Source organism: Microcebus murinus, chromosome 7, assembly GCF_040939455.1.
Source record: "Microcebus murinus isolate Inina chromosome 7, M.murinus_Inina_mat1.0, whole genome shotgun sequence".
Taxonomy (NCBI): Eukaryota; Metazoa; Chordata; class Mammalia; order Primates; family Cheirogaleidae; genus Microcebus; species Microcebus murinus.
The window spans coordinates 25,517,849-25,524,463 of NC_134110.1; positions in this window are offsets into that span (position 1 = coordinate 25,517,849).

Below are 6,615 nucleotides of genomic sequence, written 5' to 3' on the forward strand. Positions count from 1 at the left end.
GAGGACAGGAATGGGCAGGGCAGGGGCCACCCTAAGGTGTGGGACAGATAAGCCCCTCCTGGGAGAGGCGTCCACCACCCATCCACCCACAGCGTGTCTGTGGCTTGCCCTGGCCTGTCTGCCCGCCCACCCCGCCCAATATTTCCATGGAAAGTTTCCAGGGCAACAGCAGCACAAACTCATGAGGGCGACGTGTCTGAGCAGGGGTAGGTCTGGGTGGTCACAGGCTGGAGGTAGGAGCGAGGGCAGAGCTGACACAGTCCACATCCCAGGCTGCCCAAAGGCTGGGTCCCAGGTTCTGCATCCCCTTCCAGAGGGTCTGGGGCCCAGCATGATGGGAGGCACCGAAGAGCCCACAGCTTGTCTGCCACACAGTGTTCACTCCCCATGGAGGCCAATGTTGGGCAAAGGAATCAATGGATGGGGGAGGGAAGAGCCCATGTTGGTGCCCACTGACCAACTGCCACAAGGCACACCTGCACCCGCACACCCAGGAGCTCTGCCCCTCTGCTGGGGAAGCACTTTTCCCTGCCTGGCAGGCCTGGGAGAAGGGGCTTCCAGGCTGGAGGAGGGGCAGATTCATTCCAGGCCTGGGTGGGGGAAGGTGTGGCCAAGGTGTGGAGGTTTCTGGAAGCAAGAGCCCACAGGTGGGGGGTGGGAAGTCCTGGGTGGGGCGTGTTTGAGCCCCACGGTGGATGGCTGCAGGATGGAGAGACCATCTAGGGGCGTGAGGCAGGGGGGAGCCGTCCCTGGAACATGTCTGGGGAAGAGGTAGAAGAACCCACCCACAGGTCCCCAGCCCAGCTCCTCAAGTGAGCGACATGAGCCTATTCCCTCCCACCACCGACCCCTCCCTCATTGGCCTCCACCCTGCTTGGGAACTCAGCTCCAGGGCAGGGCAGTGGGCTGGGCTGGCTGGGTGGGGAATGAACACCCTGCCACCCCCCTGCACAGGGAGCTGAGGCGGAGGGGCAGGAAACTCCAGGGCCCCTTCCCCAGCCCCTCCCCACGCAGGAGACAGGAGGCTGAGGTGGCAACTGCAAGGCCAGAGCAAAGTTCTGGATTCTTGGCTGGACTGGCCAAGCGGTGGCCAGGAGGGTAGGCTGGAGCAGGGAGGTGGGTCAGTGCAGGCATTGGCCCTAGGGGCTCTGGGTTCTTCCAACCCCCCAGGCCTGCTCAAGCCTGCCCAGGCCAGGGCCAGCAGTGACCCCCAGGTGGTAAGCCTGAGGGTGTGACCCCAGCACCAGCCTTTGGACAAGGGCATGTGGGGTGCCAGGCAGGCCGGTTGACTCTCCAGATCCTGTTTCAGGTACCCCTGCCAGGGGCAACCTGTGTCTGCCCCCGCGCCCCCCCCAATCCACCACAGGAAACCTGTCCCTGAGGCTGAGTTGCCTGGGAGCAGCGGGAGCCATGCGGGCTGGCCCTGGCCTGAAGGGCTCCTCCTGGCCAGCAGTGCTCCCAGACCCACTCCCCCATGGAGCTCCTGGGCCTGATGCTCCCTGCCCCGTGCTGTTGAGGCGACAGAGGCTGTGGCTGTATGGCAAGGAGGGCAACCAGCTCAGGTGAGGCAGGATCACCGGGTAGGGGAGAGTGGGGCACAGCCCCCAGGGCCCCTGGACGCCCTGCACAGGTGGCTGGACAGCATGGAGGGGCCGCAGGCTTCACAGGGGCCCCTGGCCACAGTGGCCACCTCCCAGCTGTGGGAGCAGGAGGTATAGGTGTGGGGGAGCAGGGCTGGTGGGGCCCTGTGGGACCCCAGGTGCTCCTCTGAGCCTCAGAGCAAAGCCCTAGCACAGGATGCCTGCTGGGTGCTGAGCCACAGCTGACCCTTCCTAGAGTGTGGACTGAATATAGACTCAGGGAAGGAGGAAACCACCAATGTCCCCATAGCCAGTGACCCCTGAGAGAGACAGGGGGGAGGGTGGGTCAGTGCGCGAGGCAGCAGGTGGAGCTGAGGCTACAGGAGGTGGGGAGCTGGGTACAACAGTGGGACTGCCTGGCCATGGGGTGGGGCTTGGGGAGTGTGCCACTGACCGTTCTGTCTTGGTCCCCAGGTGGGAGTTCCTGGAGTGGCTTGCAGCATGGAGCACGGAGCTTCAAAGCAGCCCTGGGGCTCTCCTGGCAAGGCTGAGCCAGGGGAGGGGCTCCTGGCTGCACCGTGGGGGGGCCAGCTGGAGCCTGAGGGCCAGGAGGGGGCCATGCAGCCCCTGCAGGTAGGATCAGGGCCCAGGGCTGGCATAGGGCTCAGTAGTACGTCTGTAGCATGTGCACATGGGGCTGCAGCTCGTGTCAAGGACTTGGGCCTGGAGATGCGCCAGAGGCTAGCAGAGCTGCATGCTTGGTGAGTGGCCCCTTGGCCTGGTGCTAACATCTGCGCCATTGTCCAGGGGACATGTCCCAGGCTCAAGGCCAAGGCCTCTCTCAGTGCTCACATCTAGTCACTGGCCCCTTCCAGCTGGCGAAGCGGCAGCTGACCAGCTCCAGGAGTGAGTGAGGCTGACCAGGGATAGTGCTGCTGCGTGGCCTGAGGACAGGGCCCTGCCCCACCCCACCCCCAACCCTCACCCACAGTGGGCCCAGCAGTCCAGCCTGTACTGTAGGGGCCGCCTCCAAATGACGGGGACTCAAGAACCAAGAGCAAGTGTTTGTGCTCCTCTCGGTCCACCCAGAGGAAGGGTCTCCATCCTGCCCCTGTCCTCTAAGGAGGCTGCAGCTTACACCCCCTGGAGCAGAGATGGCTGGGAGTGGGCACTGAGGGCTGCCTGGAGTATTGCTGGATTCTTCCCTCACTGAGTGTGAGGCTGGCCCAGTGGCAGAGCAGCACCGTGGGCAGAGTCCCCTGGCTAGGCCATAGCACATAGTTTTTGCACAAGAACACCTCCCACCAGGTGCCCCGGGCCTACAGGGGTCTCCAGAGAGATAGTGTGTGGGCTGAGGCCAGGCACACAGGAAGCTGGGGCCAGATGGGGTGGGTGGGGTGCTATGCCCAGGGCTGGGCTCTTGAGTAGCCTTGTCTCTCACCACCTGCGCTGCAGGCAAAGGTGGGGTGGGGGGAGCACTAGTCAGAGGCTAAGGAGCAGGACACCAGGCTGACGGCCACATGGGGCCAGCCCAGGCGAACTTGGTGGGGCCTAGGGCAGCCTGAGGGCTGTTGGGCCCCAGGCTTGGAGACGCTTTGGAAGATTGGGGGAGGGAAGAGGTCACCCAGAGGCCCTCAGCAAGATAGGGGTGATCATGGAGGGGTTGACAAATTGGGGGCTCTGGGTCGGAGCTGCTGTCTGCTGTTGGGAGGGGCCTACCCAGAGAACACCCACCCTCTTGGGAAGTGAAGAGGGTATGGCAGAGGAGCAAGGAAGGCAGGGGCTATAGTGTTGATAGGAGGATTTCTGGTGGCAATTTTATGACTTAGTTCCCATACTTCCAACAACCTAAGTCCTGCATGACACGGCCACTCTGCTCTCCACGTGGGGTCAGGGCTGGAGGTACAGGCAGGCCCTGGCCGCCAGTCCCTACTGACGGGAAAGCACTGTCCAGCCTTTGAACCATGTTAGGATAGGGAAGAGGGGGCCACGGTGTCTGGGCCCCTGCCTGTTCCACCAAGCAGTGTTCCCAGCAAGACGGTAGTATTGTTATTTATGACTTCCATTCATGCAGTGCCTGGAAAGAAAATATGTATTTGGAGCAATATAGAAAGAAATTTAATTCTGAGGTACAGGTTGGGGCTTTCTCTCCTGTGTTTAATGCAATCTTGAGGCCCAAAGGGCCTCTTCCCTGACTTGGCCTTCCTTCTCCTCTTCTTCTTCCTCATCTCATCTGTAAAACAGGAGAAACTGGCTTGCCTCCAGCCCTGAACTTCCAGATCCTCTCTTCACTTGCTCTCCCAGCTTTATTTCTTGTACTTGGGGATTGTATTTGTTTCCTGGGGCTGCCATAATCAACTACCACCAACCAAGTGGCTCAAACAACAGAAATATATTGACTTTCAGTTCTTGAGGCCAAAAATCTGAAATCAAGAGGTACACAGGGTCATTTCCTTCTGAGGGCTGTGAGGGAAGGATCCGCTGCAGGTCTCTCCTCTGCAGGTAGACAGCTGTCTTCTCCCTGTGTCGTCACATCATCTTCCCTCTGTGCATGTCTGTGTCCAAATTTCCCTTTTTATAAAGACACCAGTCACATCAGAGTGGGGACACAGCCTACTCCAGTATGACCTCATCCTAACTAATTACATCTGCAACAAAGTACCTTGCTTCCTAGTAAGTTTGTATTCTGAGGGGATTAGACATCAGGACTTCAACGTGATGTAGAATAACCCTGCTGGCTCCACTGGCCTGTCCTCACCCGACCCTGAGCGTCCAGTGTGATGGACAGTGCCAGCAGGTTGCTCCCATTGACTGCCTCTGAGGCCTGGGACAGGAGGGGCTGGGCCAGCCTGCATCGTACTATGTGGCACCTTTGCAGTGGGGTAGCCCAGCCCCACGAGGAGAGGCCGCATGGTCCTGCTGCCCAGCTGCTATGTCCAGCCCCTTGGTGGAGTGGTCAGCCTGCCACTGGGCTGGGCCCAGCCTGTTCCCACCTGGCCCTCCCTCCTGGCCACGTCTCTCACATCTCCTCTCTGGGCCAAGCACCCTGAAGGAGGTATGGCTGCTTGTGGGCCACTTTATAGAGGAGCTGCTCACACCCCTCCATGGGCTGGGCCAAGCTGAGCACTGAGAGACCAAGGAAGGTCCTGTGACCAGAGGTTCTGGCCTGCACAGCAACCTCTTTGTGGGGTCAGGCCAGGGTCAGCATGGTGACACTGCTCTCGGGTGCCCTGGACCACCCTTGGGTACCCCCCCCTTGGACCATGCCCTCTGAGAGTCCCTCTGACCTGTTGGGAGCCTGGGGGAAGCTGGGCGACCTGCAGGACAGGGTGCACCTACTGATGGGCTCTGGGTCAGGGGCAGCAGCAGCAAGCAGAGCAGTGGCAGCCCTGGCTGGGGGCCCACCTCGCTCACTTCCTGACCCCTCCCATTCCTCCCCAGTGCCTTGATGCCCCTCCCTGCTGCAAAGGTGATACAGGTCCAGTCCTGGGGACTGCTAGCTGAAGCACCAGACCTGAGCCCCAGGGGCAGTGTTGGCTCCAAGAAGCCCTGACCATGAGTGGGCCAAGGACCTGGGGAGTAGGGCAGTCACCCAGGTTTGTCTCCTGGGGTAGTCCCCCAAAGAGCTGAACTGGAGGCCACACCTGGGCAGAGTCCATCACAGGGAACTGGAGCCATAGGAGAGGAGCCAGAGACAAGGACCAGGGAGTGCAGCTGGGCAGGGCCATCTACATGCAGCTGCCACCCCTGAGGAGCTGGGGCAAACAGGTACATGACCTCCAGGAGGTGAGGGCAGACAGGCACATGCCCCACCCCCAGAAGGTGTGGGCAGACAGGCACATGCCCACCCTTGCCAGCCTGACACTACCTTTTGGAAGTGAGGGGCCGGCACACACCTGGATTTCATGGCCTGGTGGGGACGCTTTGCTACCTGTGATAGCTTGGCCACACGAGAAGTGGCTCCAGGGTGCACCCCAGGCCATGAGCCACAGCCAGCACCATTGTGCCTCCCTGTAGGACTTAATGGACAGTGTTCAGGTGTTTGGTGAGCAGGGACAGCTGGGACAGCATGGTCAGCCTGGCAGAGCCCTGGGGAAATATGGGACACATCAGATCTCACCCCTCTGTAGGGACAGGGCTCCCCAGCAGCCAGCAGCAGTCACGAAGCATGGTCAGTGTGGAGGACATGAAAGAAAACAAGCAAACAGGTGGCCAGAGGCTGGCCCAGGGTCCAGGAAGCCTTGGTGAAGCAGGTGTGAGTGTGGGCCTGATGGGTGGGCTGAGGGCAGAGCCATGGGAGCTGTCCACCTTTAACCCAGGAAGCCTGACCCCCATCTGGGATCTCTGGGCAGCAAAGGAGAGGACCAGCCAGCAGAGCCACATGAGGCTCCTATGCTGGGCTGGGGCTTCCAGCAGGCCAGCCCCCCCTGGGGTACCCCTAGTGCTTCCAGCCTGCCTTGAAAGGTGGGCACCAGGACTAGCTTTGGAGGGGCTTGCCAGGCACTTCCAAGGAGACAGGAAACCTTCTCTGAGCCCAGGTGGAGGGGCTGGACCTGTGGGGTGAGGCCTGGCTACCACCCGCAGGCAGGGCTAAGAGCCCACTGTGGACACAGAGGACACAGACAGTCCAGCTCTTACAAGGTTAGGGCAGAGGGGCCCACAGAGAGCCCAGGGACACCTGCACCCAGGGAGCTGGCCCCCAGGGCTGGGCAGGACTTGGGGAGAGCGGGCAGAAGAGGTAGTGTTGCTGGGCAGCCACCTCCAAGCCCACAGGGCCCCCGCCTGCTCCCACTGTCCCACAGCACTGGCAGGTCTGCATTTCCCCGGCCAACTCCACTGCAAAGCCTTCGGGGCAGCCATGGGAGCTCTCCGCCCCTGTGATGGCCGCGCTCCTCCACAGTGACTGAGGGCGGGGGCGGGGGTGATGGGAGGGCCCCTGCCTGTCCCGCCCCACATCCCCCACCCCATTCTGCCTGCTCCCCCAGACGGAGGGCGGGACCGCCTTGGGGAGGGGCCTGGGCCGCTTTAAATGTGG